Here is a 15,164-nt window from a genome sequence, read left to right on the forward strand (position 1 = left end):
GGAAAATTACTTCTAAGTATATACTATGTATGCTCTAAGTATTGGAACAAGCTTTTCTTGTGAAAAGCACCAGTAACAAAAGTGGTAAAGCAATTGCAAGTACTTATCCTACCGCTGAGCCACCAATGTAGGAGGCTGGCCTGTTTTGTAGTGGATACCTTGGGTACTTACCCCTTATACCAGGTCCAGTTATCCCTTTTTAGTGAAATGTAGTAGTGTTCTAGCAGCTTAAGCTGATAGAGGTAGCTATAGTAGAGCAACATAGGCTGAACTAGGAGACATGCAAAGCTCATGCAATACCACTTCTAGTTACACAGTACTTATACACAAGTAAAGACAGTACTCAGTGTTACCAAAAATAAAGGCATTTATTTGGGTGACACAACACCAGAAATATCTTAGAGACAATACTCCTTCTGGAGGTAAGTATTACACACAATGTATACACTAGACACCAAAATTAGATAAGTAATTAATCATAGAACAGTGCAAACAATAGGAAATGCTGTAGAATGCAATGGGAGAAAATAGGTCTAGGGGCAACACAGACCATATACTAAGAAAGTGGAATGTGAATCACAAATTCCCCCCTAGACAAGTGTAGTGTGTGCAGAATCGCTGGGAGAGTAAGAATACAGTAAAGGTAAGTAAATTAACCAACCCCAGAGCCCAGAAAAGCAGGAGTAAAGTACTTCAAGATTCCTTAGGACACACTACACCTCGTGATTGGGATTTTACAGTAACAACCAAGTCTGCAAACAACAACTGCTGGATTCCTGGACCTGAAGAGCTGCAAAAGAAGGGGACCAAGTCCAGAAGTTGAAAGAAGTTTCTGGAAGGGCAGGAGCCCCTGCCAACCCAGAAGAGGGTGCAAAAGAAGAGTCCCCAGTTGGACGAAGACTGCTGGAATGCACCCTAGGAAGATGCCAGCGGGTTCCTGCGTGATGTAGAAGATGTCCCACGACGTGAAGATGGATGCAGACGTGATTTCGTGTTGGAAGTCCCCAACAAGCCTTAGTTACAACAAATATGTGTTTTGCGTCAAAATGGCGCTGGCTGGACCAGGAGGGACGTGGGAGCCTCAACTCTGTGTGAGGAGGAGGCTCTCAGCACTTTAGAGAGCCCTCGGGATGCCAGGCAGCACCCACGGGAGTCCCAGGACACGGGGACAAAGGAGGTACAAATCGAAGTTGGTGCAGCACAACAAAGGAAAGTCCCACGCCGCCGGAGAACAACTCCTCGAGTTGAGCGTTGCAGGATGGAGTGCTGGGGACCTGGGCCAGGCTGTGCACGAAGGAATTTTGCAAATAGTGCACAGAGGCCTCAGGAGGTGAAGAAGACGCAGTACATAGGGGTACCGTCGCTCTCAGAGAAGTAAGGTCTTACTTCCTCCAAATTGCGTCAGCAGGACCTTATGACAGTCTATGTCGATGGGGTCCACCCTCTCTGTCCTTAGGAGCACATTCGTCGCTGTGAAAGGAGTCCAAGTGTACCGGTCGTCGTCTTGGAAGCTGCCTGCATGAGCAGGGGAGTGACTCCGTCACCCCACAGGAGATTTCTTCATTCCTTCTGGTGCAGGGTGAAGACAGGGAGTCCCCATAGCATGCACACCGTGGAAACTGCTGCAGTTGCTGGCTGGAGCTTAAGTTGCAGAGGAAAATTATCCCTTGTGGATACTTTGTTGCTGTTACAGCGGTTCCTGGAACAGGTTGCGGTTGATCCAAGGTCAGAGGATAAAGTAGTAGTTGCAGAGGATTCCTGAATGAAACTTGCAAGCAGAATCTGAACAGAACCCACAGGACAGACCCTAAATAGCCCTGAGTGGGGGATTGGCTACCTTATCAGGTAAGGACCTATCAGGAGAGGTCTCTGACGTCTCCTGCTGGCACTGGCCACTCAGTGCCCTCCAGAGTGCCCCCGCACCTTGCAAAGCAAGATGGCTGAACTCTGGGACAGACTGGAGAAGCTCTGGGCACCACCAATAGGGTGGTGATGGACAGGGGAGTGGTCACTCCCCTTTTCTTTGTCCAGTTTCGCACCAGAGCAGGGGACAAAGGGTCCCTGAACTGGTGTAGACTGGCTTATGCAAGGAGGGCACCATCTGTGCCCTGCAAAGCATTTCCAGAGGCTGGGGGAGGCTACCTCTCCCCAGCCTGTAACACCTATTTCCAAAGGGAGAGGGTGTAACACCCTGCTCTCAGAAGAAATGCTTTGTTCTGCCTTCCTGTGACTGGGCTGCCCAGACCCCAAGAGGGCAGATCCCTGTCTGTGAGGTGGCAGCAGCTGTAGCTGCAGTGCAAGCCTCAGAGAGCTGGTTTGGCTGTACTGGGGGTCCATAGTTGAGCCCCAGGATGCATGGAATTGGCTCCCCATTACCAGATCTGGAATGGGGGGACAAGTCCATGATTTTCATGTTACATGGCCATATTCTGAGTTACCTTACCATTGTGAAGCTACATATATAGGTAGTGACCTATATGTAGTGCACACGTGTAATGGCGTCCTCGCACTCACAAAGTCCCTGGAAATGGCCCTGAACTATGTGGGGGCACCTTTGCTAGTGCAAGGGTGCCCTCACTCTCAGTAACTTTGCACCTAAACTTCAGGAAGTGAAGGTTAGACATATAGGTGACTTATAAGTTACTTAAGTTCAGTGAAAATGGCTGTGAAATAACATGTACATTGTTTCACGCTGGCTGCAATGACAGGCCTATGCAGGGGTTTGTCTGAGCTCCCTATGGGTGGCCAAAGAAATGCTGCAGTCCATATGGATCTCCTAGAACCCCAATTTCCTGGGTACCTAGGTACCATATACTAGGGACTTATAAGGGGGGTCCAGTGTGCCAATTGAAATTGGTAAATGAAGTCACTAGCCTATTGTGACAAATTTAAAAGCAGAGAGAGCATAAGCACTGAGGTTCTGGTTAGCAGAGCCTCAGTGACACAGTCAGACACTACTGACAACACGTGCATTAGGCCACAAACTATGAGCACTAGGGTCCTAGCTAGCAGGATCCTAGTGAGACAGGCAAAACACACTGACATATAGGTTTATATCTATGAGCACTGGGGTCCTGGCTAGCAGGATCCCAGTGACACAGTAAAAACACACTGACACACACTCACAAACAGGCCAAAAGTGGGGGTAACCATGCTAGAACGAGGCTACTTTCTCATGCCATCCCACTTCAAGTTGTCTTCATTGTTGAATAAAAAAGTGATTTTAGCGTCTCCCCTTTTGAATGTTTTCATCCATATAGCCTTCGGTACGTAAGACACGGTTGCAAGTTGAATGTTGACTGCGTAACTTTAAATCAACTCACTATTATAATGGCAGTATTAAATAGTGTGCTTTAAAGTGCATTTTAGCACATCTTGTTTGTGTGTGTTATTTTGGTGTGTATACCTATACTATTAAATCGATGGTATTCGGTAAACGTTTGCTTGTGATTTATGCCAAAGTGTGCTTTAGTTATATACAGGGCCACTGGAATTCTTTGGGAGAGAGGACCAAATTCTGAGGCAGGGTTGACCAATTCATGTGGCAAGAAAAATCCAATTACGCATTTACAACACCAACAGCTGTCTCTCGCAAATGCGAGACCCATTGCATTGCAAATGCTTGTTTGTTGTAAGTTGTAGTTTGGTGAGCAGTTGTGCAATGATAGTTACTGAAACTCTGTAAAAGTGTTAGGACTTGTTTATTGAGAAAGGCAATATTTGAATGATAAAATAGAGCAACAATTAAGGTTCAGTAAATGCCGCGGACTTTTGGGCCCCGGTGCCACTGCACCTGGTGAACCAATGGAAGCTACGCTCCTCTGCAGTATGTTATCCCAGTTATGAAGGGCAGAACCACATAACATTTGAAAAAGGGTCTCCTGTTGATGGAATTTTAGGGGGTCCAGCACAATGGTGTCCTTACTTCCCAGTGCATGGACACAGAAGATAAACATTCACTTCCAACTAGCAGAGGTGCTGTTGTTAAATAAATGTAGAAAGTTAGGGAAATTGTGATTTTCCCTTAGAAAACATAAATTAAAGTCTGCCACCATCTAACTGTAAATGTTCTGCATTTTCGTGTACACATAAAAACTGCAGTAAACTTACCTCTTTGTCCCTGTTATTAAATCAATGTGCTAGTTCTAATTTTGCTAATATGCTCCGCTCTGTCTTTTAATGTGGAAAGTGTACTGCACTAGGATAAATAGATGCAGACACCACAAGATAATGTGGGTACTAATATTGTTTTCAATGCTGTTATTTGAGCTATCTGTAGTCTTTAATGTTTTGTTGCACAGCTCCTGTAGTGACAGGTCTTCTGGGCCCCACTGGAGATCAAGCATGACACATCTGGAATAATTAGGAGATCACATCTCACTGACACCCTTCTGATGTTAGATAAAGAGCACACACTGGCCAATCAGCAACACTGCCAACATTCCTAATTAACGATGCCTCTGAACTAGAAGTCTCTCATCGTGTACTCTATGTTAGCAGCAGGTGGCAAAACCTTGCCTCGGACCTGGGTGTGATAATCCAGGATGGTGATCCTATCAGTCTGGGAGATGTAGTGCACCCTCCTGGCCTTCGGGATGTTTGCTGAGCACACATGCACCCTCTGAGCCGAGTTCATTCAAGCAAACTTTTATTTGTTCTATTGCCAGTGAAAATATAGTGCACACAACGGAAATCACAAATTGAAGAGAGCCCAGGCTGTGCGTAGACTGGCTGCAGAGCCGCTGTGTCCTCTGTTATAAACCCAGGCTGATTCGATCTAGCGTGTGCTGCAAATTAAGCTATTACCAGCCAAGTCACAAGCACGGTACGCTTATAAATACTATTCCGAGCCAAGTATTTGAGAGAACCGCTTTACAGTTTCAGGTCTGAGGGAAGTCAGTGTTCTCTGAGTGGTTAGCAGCGAAGTGAGGGGCAGGCTTTGGAATGAATGGGGCGGAGGTATATTCCCAGTCTCTGCAATAGACAAACTCAACGAGGTCCATCTCTGCCAGCCAAACAGCCGTAAGTGCTCTCTGCTTGTAAATGCACACCTTATTTAGACAAGTGTTTCGATAATGGTAAATGATGGAGGTGTGTTATGAAGTTCTGATTTTAGGTGAGCGTTAGTTATGTCACTACATTTGCCCTAAGGGACTGCCGCAAACTGTTCACATTTGTTTGTACTCCGCTGGAACTGACTGAACTGCGATGTTCCTCAGGGCTGGTGTTCCATTGATTTAAGATCCCGTATTTTGATGCCCTATTTGCTTAAGTGCGCATGCGTACATTAAGCCAGCGCCCTGAAAAATGTCTTGGGAAACTAGTGTTTCTCAGCTCCCGTTCACACGTCAGTCAGAAGCACGAGGCTTGTTTTCCTCTCCTCATTTGGCTGCGGCTGCCGTCAGGGGGGGATTGTCATGACTTTAGGTCGAGCTAGTGAAGGATCACATTTGCAGCCCAGGCTCAGTTGATGTCATAATACTCCTTCTCGCAGAACGCAAGGAGCTCTTCATTCTCTTTTAGGGAACACCGTTCATTACATGTACACTTTCAAGATAACGTTCTTGCATCCAGTTTTAAAAATAATCCTAAAACAAGACTGTGTAACTTCCCATACTAAAAGGCTCTTGGGCAACTAAGCTTTCTGAAGTGTATATTACACACGTTTTATTGGCATTGTAAATAAAAGCAATGTGTGCACATAAATCTATTTTTAAAACCAAGATGAGTTGTAACAGGTGAATCGGAAACCTAACAAGAGATTACCTTAATAGCCCAAAAAACGAAATACTGTGCTGTTTTAAATGTCACTGAGTAAGCCTCTGCTTTTTATGCTCAACTTGAGTGGAGGAGTAGAAGGGAGGGTAAAGAAGGATGTTGTGCTATGGTCAGAGCAGCTGACTTCCGAACTAAAGAACAAATGGTTCAAGTATCTGGGTTGTAACAACATCCTGTGATTCTGGGCAGTATCGCTTATCTCCTAGCTATAAAAAACAAGTACGCCTAAAATGTGTGCTGTCACAAAGACGTTAAATAAAAGACATTGACAAACAAAAAAAAAAGACAATTAGGGAAAGACAAATAGTAAGCGCTGTGCAGGCAAACCAAAGCGGATGAAACGGAGTAGTTGGGCCATAGGAAACTGATAAGAGAAACACACAAGGAAAATCAGACAATAGTATGCAGCAACCAATACAAACTGAGGAAAAGTAAGTGGCAAGCACAGCAACAAATTAAAAGTGAGGGTGGGATGTGTAAGCCCCTTTTAATATATTTTAAATACAATAGATTTCACAAGCATAGCACAAGCGCTGTGCAAGTGAAACCTAAAAATGAACAAGAGGTCAAAATATTGTCACGGCCAGCATATTTTGCTCGATCTCTTACATCAGCTTTTGAGTAAGGCTGGTTTAGTGAAGAAAAGGTCTGCCAAACAGCCTTTACAGTCCTTTCACTGAAAGCAACCCAGCAAATGGAAAGAATCCGTCTAATTACAGGAAAATTCTGCTCAATTTTCTTTGTACTCTGCCTCAGTCCTCTTTGATTTTTAGGCTAAGCATGGTACAAAGAATATAGTTTGTCGAAGAAAATCTGAAAGTGATTTATGCCTGAAATTTCTTTCATAACTTCTCCCACAGCTAGTTCCAATCAGGGATTGCTACATTGCCACACAAATAAACCTCAATAGCAAATCTGAAGCTGCGCTGCAACTCCAGCCTGCTTTCCAAGCATAACCAATGCACCATCACAGGCTAAGGCAATCAAACATTCTCGAAGACAGTCCTCTTGGGCACTCCATCACAGCAGTGCTGATATCATTAGCTGTGGTGCCATGAAGTTCAAGTAAGTAAAAAGAAAGGTACGCACATCAGAATCATTTGCAACAGGAGCACACAAGCAAAGGGCAAACATGGATTTTCCACTAAATGTGGTTGATTTGTCAATTAACAAGCATATTTTACGTTTTTTTCCCAGTAGGTCCTATGCAAGTTTTTTTATCATGCTTGAAGCTATATGGTCTAAAATGTCAGCACATGAATTGTTACTATGCAGAACAGGGCCCATATTCAATTTGTTCAGATGTTGCACGTCAGCATCAAGTGACATATCTACAAATGACCACCCATGATTCCCTGTTTTGTGTGCTGTACAAAACACACAACATGTTGTTTCCAGTCTTGCAATGTACATTAAATGTGCATGTTTTTCCATGCTGTCTCTCAGAGACCCTTGGACAGTTGTTTTTGCAATGACATGAGCTGTTGAATAATTATGCTGTCTGATATTTTTCCATAGAGAAATCTTACATTTCTCTTTTCCATATTGAGTTACTTTGCAATAGGACCATTCTTGTGTAAGTCTTAAGCCTTGGGTTTTATTTACACCCAGTGTTTTTAGCGAACTACGTATTGAGCAACCTTATTTTTTTTTAGCCATCTATATTCTTTGCAGAAATATTGTATTTGCTCAGTATTCCAACAGTCTGGGATATCCACCTTTTTTTAGTCATTTGTAGCAGATGTAGTGAAAAACAATGTTTTGTTTGGCAAACAGGACAAACTGTCACTAGAATGATGCACAGTAGTGTCCACAGTAATATATTCACCTGCATTATGACTAGTATTACCACCTTCAATGCTGTCAGCACATTCTGGCTCCATTTGCTTCCTTTTAACACCTTGAGAGGCAATATTTTTGGCAACCACTTCAGCAAGCTCATTTTCACCACATAGGCTGAATTTGAATGTCTAGCAACCTAATGTCTGATACCGACAACCTCTCCCCATTCGCAATGTCTCACAAAGCCTGACGCAGTGAAACTGAAACATATAAAGAAAAAAAATGTTTTGATCTGCAATGAGGATACACAGATGAGGCACCAATTATGTAAAATGACACTCCAAAATATTGATTGGAAGCTATAGAAACCACAAATTATCTTTTGGGAGACACACTGCCAGACTGGATGTATACACAGAGGCACAGGTCATCGGAGCTGCGCTGAAGAGGACCAAAGTTTACCTTCAAGGTTTTTGTGCCTTTATATTTTTGCAGATTATTAACACTGTGCAGAATGTGGATTTACTCCCAAATACACATGTATACACGGATATAGTGCTACTGCATTAGAAACAAATTTCCTAAGACATGTTGAAGTGGATTTACCTAGCTCTTGTTAATTAGGCCTCAATTTGGGCCCTTTCACCGTCTTTATCAAAATATGTACTTTCAGCAGCACACCATCCAGCAGAGTCATATTTGATTATTTCCATTGACATTGGTCCTGCTGTTCTTGATGAAAAAACCTTCCAGCATGATCACAGTACTGTATCTTTCTCAAGGACCTTCTGCTAGTTCACTGTGCCCTATGTATTTATAATAGTTTACTGTTGTTCATGTAACTGGTTTGTCATTCCATCTCCGCATGACATTAGCTAGCATGGTAAGAATCTAAATTCATATAGTGGGATAGTGATTAAACACTAAGGCAATAATATGTTTAATAAAGCTGTGCTCTGATTTGCTAATGCTCTGTTTACTGATAGCTTTATGACCGACTCTATCGTAGTTTGAATTTCTGTAATAAATCTTTTGAAAGTATTCTGCTGATCTAGAAGCTAAATATTGATTGGGCCTTCACTGGATTTATTGTATTTTTGATGTTTGTCGAGGTGCCTATAACTCGGGACTCATTGCCTTGTGAAATTGAGGGTTAACACTGTTTGCGAATCATCAATTCTGTAGCCAAGGTATTGAGGTACATTTTGGGGTGTTCACATTTGAAAGTTTCTCATGCCCACACCTTAAAGAAGGTACTTATGTAGGATGGTTTGCACAAGGGAGTTTCAGACTCAGATGTTTGAGAAGAGGAAATAAGAGGGGGCATTATACTTGCAGAAAAGTAGCTGAGGGGACTGAAAGGATCGTATATGGAGTTGAAGGTGTCTGAGGGAATGATACAGGACAGGGATTGAAGTTGTCTGAATGGGGCGCGAAGTGGCAGAGAACTTGAAAATTGAGCATGCACTTTGGTGAAGGACAAGAGAGTGAAGGGCAGAAAACACCAGAGAATGTGATGGATAAGTACTAAGGGAAAAGGATGAGAGTATTAGGAGATGGACCTCATAACGAGTGCAAGAGTAAGGACAGAGTAGGGAGTACCTGAGTGGGTACAGAAAAGAGGATATAAGGGAATGAAGGAAAGAACATCGAGGGTCAGCTACAGTGTGTAGGGTTCCATGGCTGTTAGACTTAGCATCCTTGGCGTGGTCACCCCTAACTTTTTGCCTCTGTTTCCCAGGTTTTTGATGTGTACTGGACTCTGTTGTTGCTGTTTTTGGAACTCTGGGCACTTTACCACTGCTATCCAGTGCTAAAGTGCAAGTGCCCATATGGAAAGATTATGTGCAATTGGCTTTCCATGATTGGCATATTTACTAGTAAGTCCCTAGTACAGTGCATTAGAGGTGCCCAGGGTCTGTAAACCAAATGCTATGAGTGGGCCTGCAGCACTGGCTTTGGCACCCACATAAGTAGTCCCGTAAACATGGCTCAGACATGCCACTGCAGTGTCTGTGTGTGCAGTTTTAAACTGCCAAATGGACTTGGCAAGTGTATCCACTTGCCAGGCCCAAACCTTCCCTTTTTTATACATTTAAGGCACCTCTGAGGTAGGCCTTAGGTATCCCCATGGACAGGGTGCAGTGTATGTAAAAGGTGAGACATGTACTTATGTGTTTTACATGTCCTAACAGTGAAATACTGCCAAATTCGGTTTTCACTGTTGCAAGGCCTATCTCTCTCATAGGTTAACATGGAGGCTGCCTTTTTAATATTATTGAAGCACAGATTCCCTTTGGGGACAGGTAGAAATATGGAGTTTAGGGTCTCTGAACTCACAATTTAAAAATACATCTTTTAGTGAAGTTGTTTTTTAGATTGTGTGTTTGAAAATGCCACTTTTAGAAAGTAGGTGTTTTCTTGCTTAAACCATTCTATGACTCTGCCTGTTTGTGGATTCCCTGTCTGGGTCAGTTTGACAGTTGGGCTGTTTGCACCTCTCTCTACACAGTGACACAAAGGGAGCTGGGATGTAGCCTGTATAGCCCGGTGAGCCATCTGTGCTGGGATGGAGGGGAGGAGTGGTCACTTACAACTGAAAGGGCTGTGCCTGCCTTCACACAATGCAGTCTCCAACCCCTTGGGGTGTCTGGCCTGGGCAAGGCAGGATCTTGAAAACAACAGAGACTTCTCTTTGAAGTAGCCCTACTTCAAAGGCAGAAAGGAGTATAAGAGAGGACCCAAACCCCCTGAAAATTAGATCACTTCTGGAATCAAGAGGAACCTCTGCCAAGGAGAAGAGCTGAAGAGCTGAGGAGAAGTGCTGCCACTGCCTGTGAGTGTGCTTTGTTGGGCTATCCTGCAGTTGCTGCTTCTCCCTGAAAAAGGGGACAAAGACTGGACTTTGTTGTGCATTCCTGCTTGAGAAGAATCTCGAAGGGCTTGAACTGAGCTTGCCTCCTGTTGTTGAAGTCTCAAGTCATCAAAGACTTCCCCTGCCAGCACCTGGACTCTCTGCTGAGACTCCTGCCCTGCCAAGTGGTGCCCTATCCAGTTCCTGGGCCCTTGGAAGGTGATGTTGGCAGACAAGAACTGAAAATACACGCACAGACCCCCGTGCAGGGAAAGTTTCTATACACCTTCTGTGACACGGCTGATAAACCATGCACCGCCGGCTTTGCGGCTGAAATCAACCCTCCACCTGCATCGCGGCTGGAAGATCGACTCAATGCAGCTGGAGAAACGACGTGCAACACCTGCTAACAGAGGTCGATAACGACACAAACCCCAAGCAGGGCGGTTTTGTGAAACCGTGCGACCGGATTATCAATGCATCATCACTGGGCACAGAAAATCAACACAAAGCCTGCCCAGACCCAAGGTGCCCATTCGGATCAACGCATCACCCTCTTGCGGGAGAGAAGAAACAATGCACACCGACCCAACCGAAGGAGGAATGACGCATGTTCTTGCTTGCGGGTGAGAAATCTACGCATCGCTGGCCTTTTTTTAAGCACACTTGCCTGTGTGGATTTATTTTGACGCTACCCAGGTACTTTTGTGAAATAACAGCGTCCTCACTGTTTTCAAAGGCTTAGGACTCTTATTCTTTTAAAAATTCATATTTTGACTTGAGTATTTTTGATTTTTGTCGTTTTGGTCTTGTTTTTTTAAGAAAATATTACCTATTTTTCTAAACCTGTGTTGTGTCATTTTGTAGTGTTTTCACTGAGTTACTGTGTGTTGGTACAAATACTTCACATTTTGCTCCTGAAGTTAAGCCTGCCTGCTAAGGCCAAGCTACCAGGGGTTGGGGGGTTAACTAAGGGTGATTCTCCTTTACCATGACTAGAAGGGGTAACCCGACTGCCAACCAAAGACCCCATTTCTAACAGCTGCCTTCTAGTAGCCAGCATTCTCCAACTAAGACAGTGGTTGACACTGAAACATACCCCCTCTCTACACCAACTACTGTTCCCTGAGATCCATAATGTTATCATATATATGGAGCTGCAGTTTAAACTTTGCCAGTGGTAGCTCTTTGTGCATGACAGGAAATAAATCAAAGACTATTCTAATGGAAAGTTTAAAAAACACATAACTGGATAAGCTAATCAAGCCTGACGTGATAGCTTGAGCACTTAACATAGCAAGATAAGAAAACAAAAGAAAGACAGCTTTTGCATACAATGACAGACCGGTTCACATACTTTTTTATAACTGTTTTGCCAGAGGTGCCGAATAAATTGACTTTCTTGTATATCTGTCTTTGCAATAATAGAAGGGTATAACCCTCAATGAAACACAGTCACTATCAGTCATATCAGTGAAATCCCATTATTAAATAAAGTATATTTAGTCTCAGAGAACTCTAGGCATTTGCACACATAATATTTAATAGTACATTGTGTAAAACGGTTTTACAGACATACACGGAGTGCAGAATTATTAGGCAAGTTGTATTTTTGAGGATTAATTTTATTATTGAACAACAACCATGTTCTCAATGAACCCAAAAAACTCATTAATATCAAAACTGAATATTTCTTGAAGTAGTTTTTAGTTTGTTTTTAGTTTTAGCTATGTTAGGGGGATATCTGTGTGTGCAGGTGACTATCACTGTGCATAATTATTAGGCAACTTAACAAAAAAAAATATATACCCATTTCAATTATTTATCATTACCAGTGAAACCAATATAACATCTCAACATTCACAAATATACATTTCTGACATTCAAAAACAAAACAAAAACAAATCAGTGACCAATATAGCCACCTTTCTTTGCAAGGACACTCAAAAGCCTGCCATCCATGGATTCTGTCAGTGTTTTGATCTGTTCACCATCAACATTGCGTGCAGCAGCAACCACAGCCTCCCAGACACTGTTCAGAGAGGTGTACTGTTTTCCCTCCTTGTAAATCTCACATTTGATGATGGACCACAGGTTCTCAATGGGGTTCAGATCAGGTGAACAAGGAGGCCATGTCATTAGATTTCCTTCTTTTATACCCTTTCTTGCCAGCCACGCTGTGGAGTACTTGGACGCGTGTGATGGAGCATTGTCCTGCATGAAAATCATGTTTTTCTTGAAGGATGCAGACTTCTTCCTGTACCACTGCTTGAAGAAGGTGTCTTCCAGGAACTGGCAGTAGGACTGGGAGTTGAGCTTGACTCCATCCTCAACCCGAAAAGGCCCCACAAGCTCATCTTTGATGATACCAGCCCAAACCAGTACTCCACCTCCACCTTGCTGGCGTCTGAGTCGGACTGGAGCTCTCTGCCCTTTACCAATCCAGCCACGGGCCCATCCATCTGGCCCATCAAGACTCACTCTCATTTCATCAGTCCATAAAACCTTAGAAAAATCAGTCTTGAGATATTTCTTGGCCCAGTCTTGACGTTTCAGCTTGTGTGTCTTGTTCAGTGGTGGTCGTCTTTCAGCCTTTCTTACCTTGGCCATGTCTCTGAGTATTGCACACCTTGTGCTTTTGGGCACTCCAGTGATGTTGCAGCTCTGAAATATGGCCAAACTGGTGGCAAGTGGCATCATGGCAGCTGCACGCTTGACTTTTCTCAGTTCATGGGCAGTTATTTTGCGCCTTGGTTTTTCCACACGCTTCTTGCGACCCTGTTGACTATTTTGAATGAAACGCTTGATTGTTCGATGATCACGCTTCAGAAGCTTTGCAATTTTAAGAGTGCTGCATCCCTCTGCAAGATATCTCACTATTTTTGACTTTTCTGAGCCTGTCAAGTCCTTCTTTTGACCCATTTTGCCAAAGGAAAGGAAGTTGCCTAATAATTATGCACACCTGATATAGGGTGTTGATGTCATTAGACCACACCCCTTCTCATTACAGAGATGCACATCACCTAACATGCTTAATTGGTAGTAGGCTTTCGAGCCTATACAGCTTGGAGTAAGACAACATGCATAAAGAGGATGATGTGGTCAAAATACTCATTTGCCTAATAATTCTGCACTCCCTGTATACGTGGTCTGTAGAGAAGGGCACAAGTACAGCTGAGAAGAGTTTTGGTCGGCTTTATCAGCAGACTACAACAATTGTAGTGTGTATTGATGGTCGGTATTTTTCACATCTGAATTGCTTTGTTGCATTTTAACTGTGAAGTCACTATTTAAACATTGCAATTAGAAAGCTTAGTGGTCACTTTAAATGTACAAAAATAAAACAACGAGCCACACCTATCTAAAAGGCTCTCAATTTCTAATTATCAATCTTAAAGGGACAAATGGAGAAGTAAGCACATGGTCTGAGCAGGCCCCAGACCAAATAACCCCCATGCTTGGTGATATCTCATCTAATAAACTGAAGCACAAATGCAGAAAAAAACAGGACAAGGCAGTCTTTCCCCTACACAGTACTTTAGCAGGGATGCTAAAGACCCCCATGTGAACGTGTGAAATGACCTCGTTGAATGCTGTTCGGGTAATAAATGCACCTATTATCAGAGTTATATGGGCTCCTCAGGGCTCTTGGCTACTGCGTAACTGCACCTGCTGCACCAGTGGTAGCTATGCCACTGCCCCTGCCAGCAGTGGCCATGCCTTACTCAGATCACTACAGTTCTCCTGTGCATGCAGTAACCTGTAGCCAGTTGATTTGGAAAGGGCTGCTGATTTTAGAATGTCATACAGGCATCGGAGCTGCCTGATGGAAACATGACTATTGCTGAGAGGCTCTTTACCACTACCCTAGTTAGGCCACTGATGAAGGCTTTCCCACTGCTTCCTCAGCTTAACACTTCCGCGCTGCCCTGCCTCATGGGCAAGACCTTAGCACTGCAAGTGCTTTTGCTTTTATTTGAGCAGGAGCAGCTGTTAATTCTCTTGGTGCGTGTAGAGGAGTGCACACTCCCAGGAAGTCCCTGAGCGCTAGGTGAAGGATGCGCTCACTTTACAGGGAACTTACACTCACACCTGCCTGCCACGTTTCTGAGGTCCAGGGGTGATGTGCTGCTCCTGGCCAGGTTTACTCTGTGAATTATGGGGCTTGTGGTCTTGTTTATTCCATTAAAAGCAGGACTACAGGTCCCACAATTGAAAGAAAAAACTGGACTGGAGCAAAACATCACTCAGGGACCTGGAAAAGTTAGAAGCAACAATGCCAGGTCATTAAGAATTGGCCAGTGACTTCCAAGCTCAGTTTCAGCGGCAGTGGCGACTTTTGAAAGTGGCGGGGCAGGTGCAGCACGTAAATTGAAACAATTTTGTAAAGGGCAGACATGCTTAAATTTGTATTGCAGAGGTGATCGGGGCACATTCTGTTTTTAGGTATGTTTTATTTCTGTAGAATGCGCACCGATCTCCTCTGCAACACAAATTTAATTTATCAGTATTTGGTTCCTGAATATGTGGAATTGTTGACGCTAGTAGTGTTGTCCTTAATGTTCTTGCACTGCTTGTCATACCTTTTAGGCAATTGCTAATGCGTGAGCCACTCTTCTTGCCGTTTTGATAGAGCGATAAATCCAAAACCGAAGTCCTACTCAAATGTAGAGTTGTGCCCCCATCTTTCATAGACACACCTTCCTGCATTAATGTGCTTTGCATGAAGAAACATATATTCTTGCATGCT

At 43.6% G+C, this 15,164-nt stretch overlaps 1 protein-coding gene across 2 annotated transcripts in view; it reads left to right on the plus strand.

Moving 5' to 3' along the window:
- LOC138304293 (oocyte zinc finger protein XlCOF6-like) overlaps positions 1–15,164 on the plus strand; it is a 129,658-nt gene that overhangs the window by 91,223 nt on the left and 23,271 nt on the right. Inside the window, exon 1 of one of the 2 annotated variants that reach the window (XM_069244238.1) lies at positions 4,944–5,022. The exons of the other annotated variant lie outside the window; for it this stretch is intronic. The gene's annotated coding sequence lies outside the window, so the exon portion shown is untranslated. Of the gene's footprint in view, positions 1–4,943; positions 5,023–15,164 lie in introns of those variants that run through there. 2 annotated transcript variants of the gene reach the window in all.

This window comes from Pleurodeles waltl, chromosome 7 (genome assembly GCF_031143425.1).
Source record: "Pleurodeles waltl isolate 20211129_DDA chromosome 7, aPleWal1.hap1.20221129, whole genome shotgun sequence".
NCBI classification, from domain to species: domain Eukaryota; kingdom Metazoa; phylum Chordata; class Amphibia; order Caudata; family Salamandridae; genus Pleurodeles; species Pleurodeles waltl.